The sequence below is a fragment of the Heptranchias perlo genome, chromosome 23 (assembly GCF_035084215.1).
Source record: "Heptranchias perlo isolate sHepPer1 chromosome 23, sHepPer1.hap1, whole genome shotgun sequence".
Lineage (NCBI taxonomy): Eukaryota > Metazoa > Chordata > Chondrichthyes > Hexanchiformes > Hexanchidae > Heptranchias > Heptranchias perlo.
The window spans coordinates 39,770,260-39,791,558 of record NC_090347.1 but is presented as its reverse complement, the minus strand read 5'-3'; the positions used below and the strand labels follow the sequence as shown (position 1 = coordinate 39,791,558).

The following is a 21,299-nucleotide window of genomic DNA, read 5'->3' as shown; positions in this document are numbered from 1 at the left end:
GCTGGTGATGCATGAATACAAATAAAGTAACGAAAATGGGACAACGCCAGAGGACGTGAATCTGCAGCAACATTCAGTGACTCCCAGGATTAACATTTAGCTCTGAGTTATGTTTTCTCAAAAAAAGAGACTTTTGTATTTCTTTTATTTTAAATATTTTTCCAGCCTTGTTTCTTAAGATTTTCACAAAGCAGCTCAACCTGGGTCACATATTAGGGGGTCACGGGGACAACGCACTCAGCGTTTGGAACTCGCTGGACATGGGACTGTGGATGTGGATTTTGCCGTCTCACGTATGGCCCCAGTCTCAGTTGGACCCCGGTGCTGCCCCCTCTATGGCCTCAGTCACACCTCGATACTGTCTTCATACAGTCCCACTCTCCCTGATAGTCTCTGTACAGTCCCGCTCTCCCTGATACTGTCTCTATAAACTCCCACTCTCCCTGATACTGTCTCGATACACTCCCACTCTCCCTGATACTGTCTCTGCATACTCCCACTCTCCCTGATACTGTCTCTGCATACTCCCACTCTCCCTGATACTGTCTCTGGACACTCCCACTCTCCCTGATACTGTCTCTGTATACTCCCACTCTCCCTGATACTGTCTCTGTATACTCCCACTCTCCCTGATACTGTCTCTGTATACTCCCACTCTCCCTGATACTGTCTCTGTATACTCCCACTCTCCCTGATACTGTCTCTGCACAGACCCACTCTCCCTGATACTGTCTCTGTGCACTCCCACTCTCCCTGATACAGTCTCTGTACAGTCCCACTCTCCCTGATTCTGTCTCTGTATACTCCCACTCTCCCTGATACTGTCTCTGCATACTCCCACTCTCCCTGATACTGTCTCTGTATACTCCCACTCTCCCTGCGACTGTCTCTGCACAGTCCCACTCTCGCTGATACTGTCTCTGTGGACTCCCACTCTCCCTGATACTGTCTCTGCACAGTCCCACTCTCCCGGATACTGTCTCTGTACAGTCCCACTCTCCCTGATTCTGTCTCTGTAGGCTTCCACTCTCCCTGATACTGTCTCTGTACACTCCCACTCACCCTGATACTGTCTCCGTACAGTCCCACTCTCCCTGATACTGTCTCCGTATACTCCCACTCTCCCTGCTACTGTCTCTGTACACCCCCACTCTCCCTGATACTGTCTCTGTACACCCCCACTCTCCCTGATACTGTCTCTGTAGGCTTCCACTCTCCCTGATACTGTCTCTGCAGGCTTCCACTCTCCCTGATACTGTCTCTGTACACTCCCACTCACCCTGATACTGTCTCTGTAGGCTTCCACTCTCCCTGATACACCCTCCGTACACTCCCACTCACCCTGATACTGTCTCCGTATACTCCCACTCTCCCTGCTACTGTCTCTGCACACTCCCACTCTCCCTGATACTGTCTCTGTACACTCCCACTCTCCCTGATACTGTCTCCGTAAACTCCCACTCTCCCTGCTACTGTCTCTGTACAATCCCACTCTCCCTGATACTGTCTCTGCACACTCCCACTCTCCCTGCTACTGTCTCTGTACACTCCCTCTCTCCCTGATACTGTCTCTGTATGCTTCCACTCTCCCTGATACTGTTTCTGTATACTCCCACTTTCCCTGATACTGTCTCTGTACACTCCCACTCTCCCTGATACTGTCTCTGTACAATCCCACTCTCCCTGATACAGTCTCTGCACAGTCCCACTCTCGCTGATACTGTCTCTGTATACTCCCACTCTCCCTGATACTGTCTCTGTACAGTCCCACTCTCCCGGATACTGTCTCTGTACAGTCCCACTCTCCCTGATTCTGTCTCTGTAGGCTTCCACTCTCCCTGATACTGTCTCTGTAGGCTTCCACTCTCCCTGATACTGTCTCTGTACACTCCCACTCACCCTGATACTGTCTCCGTACAGTCCCACTCTCCCTGATACTGTCTCCGTATACTCCCACTCTCCCTGCTACTGTCTCTATACACTCCCACTCTCCCTGATACTGTCTCTGTACACCCCCACTCTCCCTGATACTGTCTCTGTAGGCTTCCACTCTCCCTGATACTGTCTCTGCATACTCCCACTCTCCCTGATTCTGTCTCCGTACAGTCCCACTCTCCCTGCTACTGTCTCTGTACAGTCCCACTCTCCCTGCTACTGTCTCTGTACAGTCCCACTCTCCCTGCTACTGTCTCTGTACAGTCCCACTCTCCCTGCTACTGTCTCTGTACAGTCCCACTCTCCCTGCTACTGTCTCTGTACAGTCCCACTCTCCCTGCTACTGTCTCTGTACAGTCCCACTCTCCCTGCAACTGTCTCTGTACAGTCCCACTCTCCCTGCAACTGTCTCTGTACAGTCCCACTCTCCCTGCAACTGTCTCTGTACAGTCCCACTCTCCCTGCAACTGTCTCTGTACAGTCCCACTCTCCCTGATACTGTCTCTGTACAGTCCCACTCTCCCTGATACTGTCTCTGTACAGTCCCACTCTCCCTGATCCTGTCTCCGTATACTCCCACTCTCCCTGCTACTGCCTCGGTACACTCCCACTCTCCCTGATACTGTCTCTGTACACTCCCACTCTCCCTAATACTGTCTCTGTAGGCTTCCACTCTCCCTGATACTGTCTCTGTCGGCTTCCACTCTCCCTGATACTGTCTCTGCATACTCCCACTCTCCCTGCTACTGTCTCTGCACAGTCCCACTCTCCCTGCTACTGTCTCTGTACAGTCCCACTCTCCCTGCTACTGTCTCTGTACAGTCCCACTCTCCCTGCTACTGTCTCTGTATACTCCCACTCTCCCTGATACTGTCTCCGTACAGTCCCACTCTCCCTGATACTGTCTCTGTACACTCCCACTCTCCCTGATACTTTCTCTGTAGGCTTCCACTCACCCTGATACTGTCTCTGTAGGCTTCCACTCTCCCTGATACTGTCTCTGCATACTCCCACTCTCCCTGATACTGTCTCTGTGCACTCCTACTCACCCGGATACTGTCTCTGTGCACTCCCACTCTCCCTGATACTGTCTCTGTACACTCCCACTCTCCCTGATACTGTCTCTGTACACTCCTACTCTCCCTGCTACTGTATCTGTGTGCTCCCACTCTCCCTGATACTGTCTCTGTATACTCCCACTTTCCCTGATACTGTCTCTGTACACTCCCACTCTCCCTGATACTGTCTCTGTACACTCCCACTCTCCCTGATACTGTCTCTGCAGGCTTCCACTCTCCCTGATACTGTCTCTGCATACTCCCACTCTCCCTGCTACTGTCTCCGTACACTCTCACTTTCCCTGATACTGTCTCTGTATACTCCCACTCTCCCTGATACTGTCTCTGCACACTCCCACTGACACTGTCTCTGTACACTCCCACTCCCACTGATACTGTCTCTGTACACTCCCACTGATACTGTCTCTGTACACTCCCACTGATACTGTCTCTGTACACTCCCACTGATACTGTCTCTGTACACTCCCACTGATACTGTCTCTGTGCACTCCCACTGATACTGTCTCTGTGCACTCCCACTGATACTGTCTCTGTACACTCCCACTGATACTGTCTCTGTACACTCCCACTGATACTGTCTCTGTGCACTCCCACTGATACTGTCTCTGTACAGTCCCGCTCTCCCTGATACTGTCTCTATAAACTCCCACTCTCCCTGATACTGTCTCTATACACTCCCACTCTCCCTGATACTGTCTCTGCATACTCCCACTCTCCCTGATACTGTCTCTGCATACTCCCACTCTCCCTGATACTGTCTCTGTATACTCCCACTCTCCCTGATACTGTCTCTGCATACTCCCACTCTCCCTGATACTGTCTCTGTGTACTCCCACTCTCCCTGATACTGTCTCTGTATACTCCCACTCTCCCTGATACTGTCTCTGCACAGTCCCACTCTCCCTGATACTGTCTCTGTGCACTCCCACTCTCCCTGATACTGTCTCTGCATACTCCCACTCTCCCTGATACTGTCTCTGTATACTCCCACTCTCCCTGCGACTGTCTCTGCACAGTCCCACTCTCGCTGATACTGTCTCTGTGGACTCCCACTCTCCCTGATACTGTCTCTGTACAGTCCCACTCTCCCGGATACTGTCTCTGTACAGTCCCACTCTCCCTGATTCTGTCTCTGTAGGCTTCCACTCTCCCTGATACTGTCTCTGTACACTCCCACTCACCCTGATACTGTCTCCGTACAGTCCCACTCTCCCTGATACTGTCTCCGTATACTCCCACTCTCCCTGCTACTGTCTCTGTACACCCCCACTCTCCCTGATACTGTCTCTGTACACCCCCACTCTCCCTGATACTGTCTCTGTAGGCTTCCACTCTCCCTGATACTGTCTCTGTAGGCTTCCACTCTCCCTGATACTGTCTCTGTACACTCCCACTCACCCTGATACTGTCTCTGTAGGCTTCCACTCTCCCTGATACTGTCTCCGTACACTCCCACTCACCCTGATACTGTCTCCGTATACTCCCACTCTCCCTGCTACTGTCTCTGTACACTCCCACTCTCCCTGATACTGTCTCTGTACACTCCCACTCTCCCTGATACTGTCTCCGTAAACTCCCACTCTCCCTGCTACTGTCTCTGTACAATCCCACTCTCCCTGATACTGTCTCTGCACACTCCCACTCTCCCTGCTACTGTCTCTGTACACTCCCTCTCTCCCTGATACTGTCTCTGTATGCTTCCACTCTCCCTGATACTGTTTCTGTATACTCCCACTTTCCCTGATACTGTCTCTGTACACTCCCACTCTCCCTGATACTGTCTCCGTACACTCCCACTCTCCCTGATACTGTCTCTGTAGGCTTCCACTCTCCCTGATACTGTCTCTGCAGGCTTCCACTCTCCCTGATACTGTCTCTGCAGGCTTCCACTCTCCCTGCGACTGTCTCTGTGCACTCCCACTCTCCCTGATACTGTCTCTGTACAATCCCACTCTCCCTGATACAGTCTCTGCACACTCCCACTCTCGCTGATACTGTCTCTGTATACTCCCACTCTCCCTGATACTGTCTCTGTACAGTCCCACTCTCCCTGATTCTGTCTCTGTAGGCTTCCACTCTCCCTGATACTGTCTCTGTAGGCTTCCACTCTCCCTGATACTGTCTCTGTACACTCCCACTCTCCCTGATACTGTCTCTGTACACTCCCACTCACCCTGATACTGTCTCCGTACAGTCCCACTCTCCCTGATACTGTCTCCGTATACTCCCACTCTCCCTGCTACTGTCTCTGCACACTCCCACTCTCCCTGATACTGTCTCTGTACACTCCCACTCACCCTGATACTGTCTCCGTATACTCCCACTCTCCCTGATACTGTCTCCGTAAACTCCCACTCTCCCTGCTACTGTCTCTGTACAATCCCACTCTCCCTGATACTGTCTCTGCACACTCCCACTCTCCCTGCTACTGTCTCTGTACACTCCCTCTCTCCCTGATACTGTCTCTGTATGCTTCCACTCTCCCTGATACTGTTTCTGTATACTCCCACTTTCCCTGATACTGTCTCTGTACACTCCCACTCTCCCTGATACTGTCTCCGTACACTCCCACTCTCCCTGATACTGTCTCTGTAGGCTTCCACTCTCCCTGATACTGTCTCTGCAGGCTTCCACTCTCCCTGATACTGTCTCTGTACACTCCCACTGACACTGTCTCTGTACACTCCCACTCTCCCTGATACTGTCTCTGTACACTCCCACTGATACTGTCTCTGTATACTCCCACTGATACTGTCTCTACACTCCCACTCTCCCTGATACTGTCTCTGTAGGCTTCCACTCTCCCTGATACTGTCTCTGCATACTCCCACTCTCCCTGATTCTGTCTCCGTACAGTCCCACTCTCCCTGCTACTGTCTCTGTACAGTCCCACTCTCCCTGCTACTGTCTCTGTACAGTCCCACTCTCCCTGCTACTGTCTCTGTACAGTCCCACTCTCCCTGCTACTGTCTCTGTACAGTCCCACTCTCCCTGCTACTGTCTCTGTACAGTCCCACTCTCCCTGCTACTGTCTCTGTACAGTCCCACTCTCCCTGCTACTGTCTCTGTACAGTCCCACTCTCCCTGCAACTGTCTCTGTACAGTCCCACTCTCCCTGCAACTGTCTCTGTACAGTCCCACTCTCCCTGCAACTGTCTCTGTACAGTCCCACTCTCCCTGATACTGTCTCTGTACAGTCCCACTCTCCCTGATACTGTCTCCGTACAGTCCCACTCTCCCTGATACTGTCTCTGCACAGTCCCACTCTCCCTGATCCTGTCGCCGTATACTCCCACTCTCCCTGCTACTGCCTCTGTACACTCCCACTCTCCCTGATACTGTCTCTGTACACTCCCACTCTCCCTGATACTGTCTCTGCATACTCCCACTCTCCCTGATTCTGTCTCCGTACAGTCCCACTCTCCCTGCTACTGTCTCTGTACAGTCCCACTCTCCCTGCTACTGTCTCTGTACAGTCCCACTCTCCCTGCTACTGTCTCTGTACAGTCCCACTCTCCCTGCTACTGTCTCTGTACAGTCCCACTCTCCCTGCTACTGTCTCTGTACAGTCCCACTCTCCCTGCTACTGTCTCTGTACAGTCCCACTCTCCCTGCTACTGTCTCTGTATACTCCCACTCTCTCTGATACTGTCTCCGTACAGTCCCACTCTCCCTGATACTGTCTCTGTACACTCCCACTCTCCCTGATACTGTCTCTGTAGGCTTCCACTCACCCTGATACTGTCTCTGTAGGCTTCCACTCTCCCTGATACTGTCTCTGCATACTCCCACTCACCCGGATACTGTCTCTGTGCACTCCTACTCTCCCTGCTACTGTCTCTGTGTGCTCCCACTCTCCCTGATACTGTCTCTGTATACTCCCACTCTCCCTGATACTGTTTCTTTATACTCCCACTTTCCCTGATACTGTCTCTGTACACTCCCACTCTCCCTGATACTGTCTCTGTACACTCCCACTCTCCCTGATACTGTCTCTGCAGGCTTCCACTCTCCCTGATACTGTCTCCATACAGTCCCACTCTCCCTGATACTGTCTCTGTAGGCTTCCACTCTCCCTGATACTGTCTCTGCATACTCCCACTCTCCCTGCTACTGTCTCCGTACACTCTCACTTTCCCTGATACTGTCTCTGTATACTCCCACTCTCCCTGATACTGTCTCTGCACACTCCCACTGACACTGTCTCTGTACACTCCCACTCTCCCTGATACTGTCTCTGTACACTCCCACTGATACTGTCTCTGTACACTCCCACTGATACTGTCTCTGTACACTCCCACTGATACTGTCTCTGTACACTCCCACTGATACTGTCTCTGTGCACTCCCACTGATACTGTCTCTGTGCACTCCCACTGATACTGTCTCTGTGCACTCCCACTCTCCCTGATTCTGTCTCCGTACAGTCCCACTCTCCCTGATTCTGTCTCCGTACAGTCCCACTCTCCCTGATTCTGTCTCTGTATGCTCCCAATCTCCCTGATACAGTCTCTGTATAGTCCCACTCTCCCTGCTACTGTCTCTGTACAGTCCTACTCTCCCTGCTACTGTCTGTGTACAGTCCCACTCTCCCTGCTACTGTCTCTGTACAGTCCCACTCTCCCTGCTACTGTCTCTGTACAGTCCCACTCTCCCTGCTACTGTCTCTGTACAGTCCCACTCTCCCTGCTACTGTCTCTGTACAGTCCCACTCTCCCTGCTACTGTCTCTGTACAGTCCCACTCTCCCTGCTACTGTCTCTGTACAGTCCCACTCTCCCTGCTACTGTCTCTGTACAGTCCCACTCTCCCTGCTACTGTCTCTGTACAGTCCCACTCTCCCTGCTACTGTCTCTGTACAGTCCCACTCTCCCTGCTACTGTCTCTGTACACTCCCACTCTCCCTGCTACTGTCTCTGTACACTCCCACTCTCCCTGATACTGTCTCCGTACAGTCCCACTCTCCCTGATACTGTCTCCGTACAGTCCCACTCTCCCTGATACTGTCTCCGTACAGTCCCACTCTCCCTGATACTGTCTCCGTGCAGTCCCACTCTCCCTGCTATTGTCTCCGTTCAGTCCCACTCTCCCTGATACTGTCTCCGTGCAGTCCCACTCTCCCTGCTATTGTCTCCGTTCAGTCCCACTCTCCCTGATACTGTCTCCGTACAGTCCCACTCTCCCTGATACTGTCTCCGTGCAGTCCCACTCTCCCTGCTATTGTCTCCGTTCAGTCCCACTCTCCCTGATACTGTCTCCGTATACTCCCACTCTCCCTGCTCCTGTCTCTGTCCACTCCCACTCTCCCTGATACTGTCTCTGTACACTCCCACTCTCCCTGATACTGTCTCTGTAGGCTTCCACTCTCCCTGATACTGTCTCCGTATACTCCCACTCTCCCTGCTCCTGTCTCTGTCCACTCCCACTCTCCCTGATACTGTCTCTGCATACTCCCACTCTCCCTGATACTGTCTCTGTAGGCTTCCACTCTCCCTGATACTGTCTCCGTATACTCCCACTCTCCCTGATACTGTCTCTGTATACTCCCACTCTCCCTGCTACTGTCTCTGTACACTCCCACTCCCCCTGCTACTGTCTCTGTGCACTCCCACTCTCCCTGATACTGTCTCTGTATGCTTCCACTCTCCCTGATACTGTTTCTGTATACTCCCACTTTCCCTGATACTGTCTCTGTACACTCCCACTCTCCCTGATACTGTCTCTGTGCACTCCCACTCTCCCTGATACTAGAATCATAGAATCATAGAAGTTACAACATGGAAACAGGCCCTTCGGCCCAACATGTCCATGTCGCCCAGTTTATACCACTAAGCTAGTCCCAATTGCCTGCACTTGGCCCATATCCCTCTATACCCATCTTACCCATGTAACTGTCCAAATGCTTTTTTACTGTCTCTGTTGGCTTCCACTCTCCCTGATACTATCTCTGTCGGCTTCCACTCTCCCTGATACTGTCTCTGCATACTCCCACTCTCCCTGCGACTGTCTCCGTACACTCCCACTGACACTGTCTCTGTACACTCCCACTCTCCCTGATACTGTCTCTGTACACTCCCACTGATACTGTCTCTGTACACTCCCACTCTCCCTGATACTGTCTCTGTAGGCTTCCACTCTCCCTGATACTGTCTCTGCATACTCCCACTCTCCCTGATACTGTCTCTGCACACTCCCACTCACCCTTCTACTGTCTCCATACAGTCCCACTCTCCCTGATTCTGTCTCCATACAGTCCCTCTCTCCCTGATTCTGTCTCCGTACAGTCCCACTCTCTCTGATTCTGTCTCTGTATGCTCCCACTCTCCCTGATACTGTCTCTGTATAGTTCCACTCTCCCTGATACTGTCTCTGTACAGTCCCACTCTCCCTGATACTGTCTCTGTACAGTCCCACTCTCCCTGATACTGTCTCTGTACAGTCCCACTCTCCCTGATACTGTCTCTGTACAGTCCCACTCTCCCTGATACTGTCTCTGTACAGTCCCACTCTCCCTGATACTGTCTCTGTACAGTCCCACTCTCCCTGATACTGTCTCTGTACAGTCCCACTCTCCCTGATACTGTCTCTGTACAGTCCCACTCTCCCTGATACTGTCTCTGTACAGTCCCACTCTCCCTGATACTGTCTCTGTACAGTCCCACTCTCCCTGATACTGTCTCTGTACAGTCCCACTCTCCCTGATACTGTCTCTGTACAGTCCCACTCTCCCTGATACTGTCTCTGTATACTCGCACTCTCCCTGATTCTGTCTCTGTATACTCCCACTCTCCCTGATACTGTCTCCGTACACTCCCACTCTCCCTGATACTGTCTCTGTATGCTTCCACTCTCCCTGATACTGTCTCTGCATACTCCCACTCTCCCTGATACTGTCTCTGTACACTCCCACTCACCCTGATACTGTCTCTGTATACTCCCACTCTCCCTGATGCCCTCTCTGTACAGACTCCCAAATATCTGCAGGTTAATTTCAGTGTGAACACATTATGATTACAGGAAATTGAGGGTGCGTTACATTTGTAGGCTTTACTCAGATATTTCTCTCGTGCCTCAGTGCCAAAGGCCCCACACTCCTTATAGACCAGAGTGTGACTTTACACATACAACATCTGGTAATGTGGTGCATCCGGGGTCAAACTGAAACCCGTTACTGTAATTGGGTGACTGAAGTGACACAAGTTGCCTCATCATTGTATCATTGTATCATAGTCGGTGCAGCACTGGAGGAGGCTATTTGGCCCATCGTGCCTGTGCCAGCTCTATGAAAGACCAATTAGTCCCATTCCCCCTGCTCTTTCCCCATAGCCATGTAATTTTTTCCCTTCAAGTACTTATCCAATTCCCTTCTGAAAATTACTATTGAATCTGCCTCCACCACCCTTTCAGGCGATGCATTCCGGATCATTTCAACTCGCTGTGTAAAAAAATGTTTCCTCATGTCGCCTCTGGCTCTTTTGCCGATCACTTTAAATCTGTGTCCTCTGGTTACTGACCCTTCTGCCACTGGAAACAATTTCTCCTTATTTACTCTCTCAAAACCGTTCATGATTTTGAACACCTCTAACAAATCTCTCCTTAACCCTCTCTGCTCTAAGGAGAACAATCCCAGCTTCTCCAGTCTCTCCACAAAACTGAAGTCCCTCATCCCTGATACCATTCCAGTAAATCTCTTCTGCACCCTCTCTAAGGCCATGACATCCTTCCCAAAGCATGGTGCCCAGAATTGAACACAGTACTCCAGCTGTGACCTAACCAGTGTTTTATAAAGGTTTTATTTTAAATTCTCAAGCTTTCGGAGGCTTCCCCCTTCGTCAGGTGAACGATGTGAAAATGGTTCACATCGTTCACCTGACGAAGGGGGAAGCCTCCGAAAGCTTGTGAATTTAAAATAAAATTGCTGGACTATAACTTGGTGTTGTAAAATTGTTTACAATTGTCAACCCCAGTCCATCACCGGCATCTCCACATTATAAAGGTTTAGCATAACTTCCTTGCTTTTGTACTCTATGCCTCTATTAATAAAGCCCAGCAACCCATGTGCTTTTTTAACAGCCTTCTCAACTTGTCCTGCCACCTTCAAAGATTTGTGTACATACACCCCCTTTAAAATTGCACTATCTCCTCATTCTTCCCGACTAAAATGTGTTACTTCACACTTCATTAAATTTCATCTGCCATGTGTCTGCCCATTTCACCAGTATGTCTACGTCCTCCTGAAGTCTGTTACTATCCTCCACAGTTTTTTACTGCATTTATGAGTTTCATGTCATTTGCACACTTTGGAATTATACTCTCTATACCCAAGACCACTTTATTAATATATATCATTAATGCATCTAATTATTAGTGGTCCTAATACTGACCCTGGGGAACACCACTGTATACTTCCCTCCAGTCTGATTAACAGCCGTTCACCACTGTTCTCTGCTTTCGGTCCCTTAACCAATTCTGTATCCACGCTGCCATTAGCCCCATGCGCTTTAATTTTGTTAACAAGTCTATTATGTGGTACTTTATCAAATGCCTTTTGAAAGTCCATATACACAACATCAACTGCACTACCCTCATCACCCTTTATGTACTCCTAGTCTTGGGACAGTGTAATGGTAAAACTGTCAGACCAAACGAATCAAACTACAAATCAGGTTTATTAAAAGTAATAATTATACAGTAGCTGCAAATCAGTGCTGCAGATTCATTTGATTTCAGAACCTTTAATTACATAGAATTTACAGCACAGTAACAGGCCATTAGAACCATCTGGTCTGTGCAGTGGTTTATGCTCCTCACGAGCCTCCTCCCACTCTACTTCATCTCACCCAATCACCATATCCTTCTATTCCTTTCTCCCTCATGCACTAATCTAGCTTCTCCTTTTAACTGACATCTCCTCCTCTACAAAAATGATACGAGTGACTTTGCTGATACTTCTAACCTTGATATCCTAAACACGGACCAGCATCTATAATATAAAACTTGTGAGGTGTCTTCTAACCATCACAGACTTTTTAGGTTTGTCTTCATCTCGATGAATCAGGAAAACAGCCAAGTATTTCTCTCTGCCCGTATCCCTTCAGAGACAGTCTGTTGGATAGCCACCCATCATGCAGACTGGGTTACTTGTGTTCTAAGTTTCGGAAGCCTTTGTCACTCAATCAAATTTAGCCTGACAGCCTTACAATAGAAGCTGCACTCAAATCTGTTTGCAACGGTTGCAACTGTTTGAGTGCTCAACATTGACTCCTGACTCCATGAAATCCCATGGCATCAGGTCAAATATGGGCAAGGAAACCTCCTGCTGATTACCACCTACCGTCCTCCCTCAGCTGATGAACCAGTCCTCCTCCATATTTTGCACCACTTGGAGGAAGCACTGAGGGTAGCAAAGGCACAGAATGTACTCTGGGTGGGGGACTTCAATGTTCATCACCAAGAGTGGCTCGGTAGCACCACTACTGACCGAGCTGGCTGAGTCCTGAAGGACATAACTGCCAGACTGAGCCTGCAGCAGGTGGTGAGCGAACCAACACGAGGGAAAAACCTACTTGTTCTCGTCCTCACCAATCAACCTGTCGCAGATGCATCTGTCCATGACAGTATTGGTAGGAGTGACCACCGCACAGTCCTCGTGGAGACGAAGTCCCATCTTCGCACTGAGGACACCATCCAATGTGTTGTGTGGCACTACCACTGTGCTAAAAGGGATAGATTCTGAACAGATCTAGCAGCTCAAAACTGGGCATCCATGAGGCACTGTGGGCCATCAGCAGCAGCAGAATTGTATTCCAGCACAATCTGTAACCTCATGGCCCGGCATATTCCTCACTCTACCATTACCAACAAGCCAGGGGATTAACCCTGGTTCAATGAGGAGTGTAGAAGAGCATGCCAGGAGCAGCACCAGGTGTACCTCAAAATGAGATGCCAACCTGGTGAAGCTACAACTCCGGACTACATGCATGCTAAACAGCGGAAGCAACATGCTATAGACAGCTAAGCGATTCCACAACCAACGGATTAGATCAAAGCTCTGCAGTCGTGAATGGTGGTGGACAATTAAACAACTAATGGGAGGAGGAGGCTCTGTAAACATCCCCATCCTCAATGATGGCGGAGTCCAGCACGTGAGTGCAAAAGACAAGGCTGAAGCGTTTGCAACCATCTTCAGCCAGAAGTGCTGAGTGGATGATCCATCTCGGCCTCCTCCCGATATCCCCACCATCACAGAAGCCAGTCTTCAGCCAATTCGATTCACTCTGTGTGATATCAAGAAACGGCTGAGTGCACTGGATACTGCAAAGGCTATGGGCCCTGACGACATCCTGGCTGTAGTGCTGAAGACTTATGCTCTAGAACTAGCCGCGCCTCCAGCCAAACTGTTCCAGTACAGCTACAACACTGGCATCTACCCGACAATATGGAAAATTGCCCAGGTATGTCCTGTCACAAAAAACAGGACAAATCCAATCCGGCAAATTACCGCCCCATCAGTCTACTCTCAATCATCAGCAAAGTGCTATCAAGCAGCACTTACTCACCAATAACCTGCTCACCGATGCTCAGTTCGGGTTCCGCCAGGACCACTCGGCTCCAGACCTCATTACAGCCTTGGTCCAAACATGGACAAAAGAGCTGAATTCCAGAGGTGAGGTGAGAGTGACTGCCCTTAACGTCAAAGCAGCATTTGACCGAGTGTGGCACCAAGGAGCCCTCGTAAAATTGAAGTCAATGGGAATCAGGGGGAAAACTCTCCAGTGGCTGGAGTCATACCTGGCACAAAGGAAGATGATAGTAGTTGTTGGAGGCCAATCATCTCAGCCCCAGGACATTGCTGCAGGAGTTCCTCAGGGCAGTGTCCTTGGCCCAACCGTCTTCAGCTGCTTCATCAATGACCTTCCCTCCATCATAAGGTCAGAAATGGGGATGTTCGCTGATGATTGCACAGTGTTCAGTTTCATTCGCAACCCCTCAGATAATGAAGCAGTCCATGCCCGTGTGCAGCAAGACCTGAACAACATCCAGGCTTGGGCTGATAAGTGGCAAGTAACATTCGCGCCAGACAAGTGCCAGGCAATGACCATCTCCAACAAGAGAGAGTCTAACCACCTCCCCTTGACATTCACGGCATTACCATCGCCGAATCCCCCACCATCAATATCCCAGGGGTCACCATTGACCAGAAACTTAACTGGACCAGCCATATAAATACTGTGGCTGCAAGAGCAGGTCAGAGGCTGGGTATTCTGTGGCAAGTGACTCACCTCCTGACTCCCCAAAGCCTTTCCACCATCTACAAGGCACAAGTCAGGAGTGTGATGGAATACTTTCCACTTGCCTGGATGACTGCAGCTCCAACAACACTCAAGTAGCTTGACACCATCCAGGACAAACCAGCTGGCTTGATAGGCACCCTATACACCACCCTAAACATTCACTCCCTTCACCACTGGCGCACCATGGCTGCAGTGTGTACCATCCATAGGATGCACTGCAGCAACTCGCCAAGGCTTCTTCGACAGCATCTCCCAAACCCGCGACCTCCACCACCGAGAAGGACAAGAGCAGCAGGCACATGGGAACAACACCACCTGCACGTTCCCCTCCAAGTCACACACCATCCCGACTTGGAAATATATCGCCGTTCCTTCATAGTCATTGGGTCAAAATCCTGGAACTCCCTTCCTAACAGCACTGTGGGAGAACCTTCACCACACGGACTACAGCGGTTCAAGAAGGCGGCTCACCACCACCTTCTCAAGGGCAATTAGGGATGGGCAATAAATGCCGGCCTCGCCAGCGACGCCCATATCCCATGAACGAATAAAAAAAAAACCTGAATCAAAGCAACTTAATCAAAAGCAAAATACTGTGGATGCTGGAAATCTGAAATAAAATAAGAAAATGCTGGAAAAGCTCAGCAAGTCAGAACTGACGAGAGGTCTTCAACCTGAAATGTTAACTGTTTCTTTCACCAAGGATGCTGCCTCACTTGCTGAGCTTTTCCAGCATTTTCTGTTTTTATTAAAGCATCTTAACTTCAGAAGAGAGCAAGCTGCCTGTCGACACAGAATCTATTGGAGTGCTTGCTTCCCAGTAACAAGTTTTGTCCCTCAAGGGGTTACGATAGCTTCATTACAGATCTGGTTGTGAATCCAGAGTGTGGCCTTGTCCCTCCCTATCTCTGTAACCTCCTGCAGCCCTCCGAGAACTCTGCGTTCCTCCAATTCTGGCCCCTTGCGCATCCCCCATTTCCTTCGCTCCACCATTGGCGGACGCACCTTCTGCTGTCTAGGCCCCAAGCTCTGGAATTCTCTCCCTCCACCTGTCCACCTCTCTCCTCCTTTAAGACTCTCTTTGAAACCTACCTCTTTGACCAAGCCTGTCCTAATATCTCCACGTGTGGCTCAGTGTCAAATTTTTTCAGGCAACCCTCCTGTGAAGCGCCTTGGGACGTTTTACTACGTTAAAGGTGGTATGTAAATAGCAAGTTGTTATTGTTTGCAATGCAGGCTGTTTCTCTAAGGCTTCTATATAAAAAAATATATCTAGTTATACGATAATAAATAGGACAGATTTCTGATCTGTCACAGGAAGGCTTGTGAAAATGTTCTGATGTTGCAAAAGGAGATTGCAATGTAAAAAGGATGAGCACTGCTGTGAATCGTCAGCAGAAAGAGAATGTTCTGAGCGCGTGAGGTCTGACAAGGCACTGAGCGATCACTCACTGCAGACAATCCCTCACACGTGAACCTAGACTCAGCCGCCAGCTTAATACATCGGCATCTTCAACCAACTGGAACAAGGAGCATTAGCACAGTCCGTGCCAACCACCTTACATAACCAAGCCTAGGGGGATCTTTCTATCTCACTGAAAGAATCGTTAAATCAGACATTACATTATCCTTGGTGAAGTGCTCTCCAGTGTTCCAGAAGGGGCCTCCACTCAGGAATGAGGCTGGATGTAATCACAGGGAAAGGGCTATGGATGTTAACCATTGGCACTGTGGAAATAATCTTGATTGAGACTCTAGAGGAGATTTTAACACCCTCCGCCTGGTGGAACTCTGGATGGTAGTGGAGTTAAAATGGAGGTTGTGGACTTTTCTATCCTGTTGTCGCTCTGCCTCCATTTTTCCCCGGGTCCTTCCTCTGGTCGGCCAAGGTGCCTGCCTGCCTGCTTCAGGCGGGAGCCTCATTAATCTCTGCAAATCGAGGGCCTACAACCCACATCAGACCCAGATGTTATTTTAACTGCCTACTGGGCGGAACGCATACCTTGGACACTCCGCTCAGTAAAACCTGGCAGTTCAGCAGAGGAGGCCTGAATAACGTCAATCTTGCAATTATATTTTTTGGTGGGTCAGTGGTCACAGAAGGAGGCCATTCGGCCCACCCTGCCTGTACTGGCTCTTTGAAAGAGCTTTCCAATTAGTCCCATTTGCCAGCTCTTTCCTCATAGCCCTGAAAATTTTTCCTTTTCAAATATCCAATTCCCTTTTGAAAGTTATTACTGAATCAGGAATCTCCATGATTTTCAACAGGGCCGGCTTGGTTCACAGCTTGGATTCTGTCCAGGAGCCCCCTCTCTTCTCAGCCTCCTCACTGACATGAAATCCAGATTTATAGCACAATCTGTAGGGAAAGTTTAATAATTTTAATCATTTTAATCAGGAAGGAAGAGTCGTGGGATTAATGATCCGTGTTTAATGAGACTTGAGGTACCTTTTGTCTGCTGCAATCTACCTGTCAAAGTAGTTAATAGTAGGTGCTTCAAATCACAGAACACAGCCAGTTGAAGTTTCGGTTTATTTAAGATCATTTTGGATTTTAGTCACAATTAAACTTGAAAGAATCATAGGCTTTCAGTCGGTTTATTTCCATTGTGGCTGGACCAGAGTACAATATAATTCAGTCATAAGGAGGGAAGAAGCTAGGGCACATGAACAAAGGCAACTCCGCACAGAGCACCATAGTCTGGTACGACTCCGCACAGAGCACCATAGTCTGGTACGACTCCGCACAGAGCACCATAGTCTGGTACGACTCCGCACAGAGCACCATAGTCTGGTACGACTCCGCACAGAGCACCATAGTCTGGTACGACTCCGCACAGAGCACCATAGTCTGGTACGACTCCGCACAGAGCACCATAGTCTGGTACGACTCCGCACAGAGCACCATAGTCTGGTACGACTCCGCACAGAGCACCATAGTCTGGTACGACTCCGCACAGAGCACCATAGTCTGGTACGACTCCGCACAGAGCACCATAGTCTGGTACGACTCCGCACAGAGCACCATAGTCTGGTACGACTCCGCACAGAGCACCATAGTCTGGTACGACTCCGCACAGAGCACCATAGTCTGGTACGACTCCGCACAGAGCACCATAGTCTGGTACGACTCCGCACAGAGCACCATAGTCTGGTACGACTCCGCACAGAGCACCATAGTCTGGTACGACTCCGCACAGAGCACCATAGTCTGGTACGACTCCGCACAGAGCACCAAAGGCAACAAAATTATCCTATCAGCTGTACCTTTGAGCTGAGAAGCTCTTCCCCATCCCCACCAGTTTCTCTATTTGTCCCTTCAAGATGCGGAGTCGTACCAGACTATGGTGCTCTGTGCGGAGTCGTACCAGACTATGGTGCTCTGTGCGGAGTCGTACCAGACTATGGTGCTCTGATCGGAGTCGTACCAGACTATGGTGCTCTGTGCGGAGTCGTACCAGACTATGGTGCTCTGTGCGGAGTCGTACCAGACTATGGTGCTCTGTGCGGAGTCGTACCAGACTATGGTGCTCTGTGCGGAGTCGTACCAGACTATGGTGCTCTGTGCGGAGTCGTACCAGACTATGGTGCTCTGTGCGGAGTCGTACCAGACTATGGTGCTCTGTGCGGAGTCGTACCAGACTATGGTGCTCTGATCGGAGTCGTACCAGACTATGGTGCTCTGTGCGGAGTCGGTGATTTCCCTTCCCCTTCCAGCAATGTTTGCTGAGGCCAATTGTAATATGAATGCACAGCTGAGGAGGGAAGTTATTTAATTGGAAAATCTGGATTTGGAGAATTACATATTACATAGAACTTACAGAACAGAAACTGGTTTTTCAGCCCAGCTGGTCTATGCTGGTGTTTATGCTCCACATGAGCCTCCTCCCACCTTACTTCATCGAACCCCATAAACATATCCTTCTATTCCCTTCTCCCTCCTGTACTTATCTAGCTTCCCCTTAAATGATTCTATGCCAATCGCCTCAACTACTCCATGTGGTAGCAAGTTCCACATTCTCACCACTCTGGGTAAAGAAGTTTCTCCTGAATTCTTTATTGGATGTATTGAATGACCAATAATATTGAATTATTAATAATAATAATAATAATAATAATATAGAATGACTGGGTGATGGGGGTAAAATAAATGGTGGCGTTTTTCAGTATAGATTCAGGCATGGCTACTAACTGGTGGTAACCAGATGGTTCTCTCGGAAACATGCCATTCAAAAGCTGCTCATGTGTGTTAGAATATGCTAAATTGGAGTTAATTTTCCAGTTTTACGGAGGGAGCAGGTACACTGCCACTTTTGGCGGTTCTGCTTTGCAACTATGGGAGAGTGATGGTGTAACTCCATCTGACTCTGGAGCAACACTCCTGGAGGGGAGGTACTCGCACCCCTTGGGCTTAACAACTCCAGGGTGGCCTTAAGAACAAAGGAACGGGACGGTCAATCAACCCCTCGAGCTTGTTCCGCCATTCCATTAGATCCTGGCTGATCTGTGCCGTAACTCCATTTTCCCACAGTTGCTCCATATCCCTTGATTCCCTTGCCTAACAAAACATCTATCCATCTCGGTCGTGAAAGTTTCAATTGATCCCCATCATCCACAGCCTTTTGGGGGACAGTGTTTCAGATATCCGTTACCCTCTGTGTGAAGAAGTGTTTCCTGATTTCATTCCTGAATGGCCGAGCTCTAATATTAAGATTGTGCCCCCTTGTTCTGGATTCCCCCACCAACGAAAATACTCTTTCTGTATCTACCCTATCGAATCCTTGTTTAATTTTAAATGCCTCTATTAGATCACCCCTCAACCATCTAAACTCAAGGGAATACAAGCCAAGTTTCTGCAACCTGTCCTCATAATTAAACCCTATCAGCCCCAGTATCATTCTGGTGAATCTGCCCTCCAAGGCCAGTATATCCCTCTTGAGGTGCAGCGCCCAAAATTGAACGTACTCCAGATGGGGTCTGACTAAAGCTCTGCAACTGAAGCACCACTGCCTCACTTTTGTATTCCAGCCCCTTTGAGATAAAGTCCTACATTCCGTTAGCCTTTGTGATTACTTTTTGTACCTGGGCTTGGGGATGGGGTCCACTTTCCAGAACAGTCTAGAAGCTCACACAGAGCTTATTGAAAGAGTGAGAATGCTCTCTCCCACATTTAAAATGTAATTGTTCAGGAGTTGAGCTCCGTATATACTTTCTAAACATGTATGGGGAAGAGCTGTAAGAGGTCCTGGGCCCGAGAAAGAAAGGAGTTGTATTTATACGGCGCCTTTCATGACCACTGGACAGCCGAAAGTGCTTTACAGCCAATTAAGTACTTTTTGCAGCCAATTTGTGCACAGCAAGGTCCCACAAACAGCCATGTGATGATGACCAGATAATCTGTTTTAGTGATGTTGGTTGAGGGATAAATATTGGCCAGGACACCCGGGAGAACTCCCCCTGCTCTTCGAAATAGTGCCGTGGGATCTTTTACCTCCACCTGAGAGGGCAAATCGGGCCTTGGTTTAGCGTCTCATCCGAAAGATGGCACCTCTGACAGTGGAACACCCCCTCAGTGCTGCACTGGAATGTCAGCCGAGATTTTGTGCTCAAGTGTCTGGAGTGGGACCTGAACCCACGACCTTCTGACTCAGAGGTGAGGGTGCTTTCCACTGAGCCACGGCTGAAATGGCGAGAGTTAGCCTTGCAACCTGGAGCTTCCAGCGAATCAGCCCGAGATCAGTAGCTGCAATATAATTATGGCCTTAAACAGTTCCCAGTTGTCGGGCCTGCATTCTCCTGTCGTCTCCGAGCGACAGCTGGAACTGGAGCAAGTTTTTAAAAAGCATTAATCAGGTAGTAACTTGGTGAAATCAATAACTGACAGTTTCAGGAAATGAGAATTCGCCGGAGACTCGAGCCACTTGTTTTTTGAGCTGCTTATCCTAGAAAATAAAGGCAAACACCAATCTCATTACACTGAACTCCCAGGGACACTTTGGGGGGAGGTAATCAGGCGCCATTCATTAACCTTTCCCTGGATAAGCCACTCTGAAAGTTGTCAGTCTTCTAAATAAAAGGATTTGTTTTTTTCTCTTCCCTTTTATTGGTGTTGTTCTGAGTTAGCTCACAAGCTGATACCAATCTTAAGCAAGGGAGATGTGAGGATTTTTTTTTGCAGGCTGAGTAATTAGGTAGATGTTTATCTGGTCCTGCTTTTGTAACGATGCATTTTTATTGTGTGAGTTTTTATGCTTGGCAAGTTGAGAGATGCTAGTGCTGGGAATGGAACACCTTCCGTTTCATACACTCAGTGTGCGCATCAAGCATTCCTAGATCAGACGTGGAATGGGTTAGATGCAGAATAAAGCTTTGTACGCACTGCCCCATCAAACACTCCCAAGGCAGGTACAGCACTGGTTAGGTGCAGAGTAAAACTCCCTCTACACTGACCCATCGAACACTCCCAATTTAGGTACAGCACGGGTTAGATACAGAGTAAATCTTCACTGAGGGTGGTTCTGTGCTGTGGGTCCATGACTACTGGGCACTGGATTGAGGTAGCCAGAGCAGACAAACCCACCACTCTGGGCCTGGATCACCTTAACACCCCAGGAAACGAAAGCGCAATTTGCTAACCCCCAGCATCGCCCACCCTTACTCAGAATGTTTTCAATTCAGTTGTTTTGGGCAATTTTAAACCATGAGGTTTCGACACATGAAGCGAGGTGAGATCAACTAGCGCTGTTTCACTCGAGTAGCATTGCTTTGGTTTATCTTCCGTCTCTCCCCTACTGTTCCTTCTGCACCACCCAGTCCTCATCATCAGCTGGCAGGATAGGCAATCTGAATGTAGATAATTGGACCTCCCATACCTGTCCTCTTCTCCCTCCCATCCCCGTGACTCTGAGGTGAAGTGCAGCGATCTTATATTGCATTGGTATAGAGCTGATAATGCTCAGCTGAGGTGAGTTTGAATGCCCCACAGCCCCGGAC

At 49.4% G+C, this 21,299-nt stretch overlaps 1 protein-coding gene across 3 annotated transcripts in view; it reads left to right on the top strand.

Annotated features, from left to right (window-relative positions):
• The window catches only part of spata20 (spermatogenesis associated 20), a 348,450-nt gene that overhangs the window by 40,137 nt on the left and 287,014 nt on the right, over positions 1-21,299 (top strand). The gene's annotated exons all lie outside the window — the stretch shown is intronic.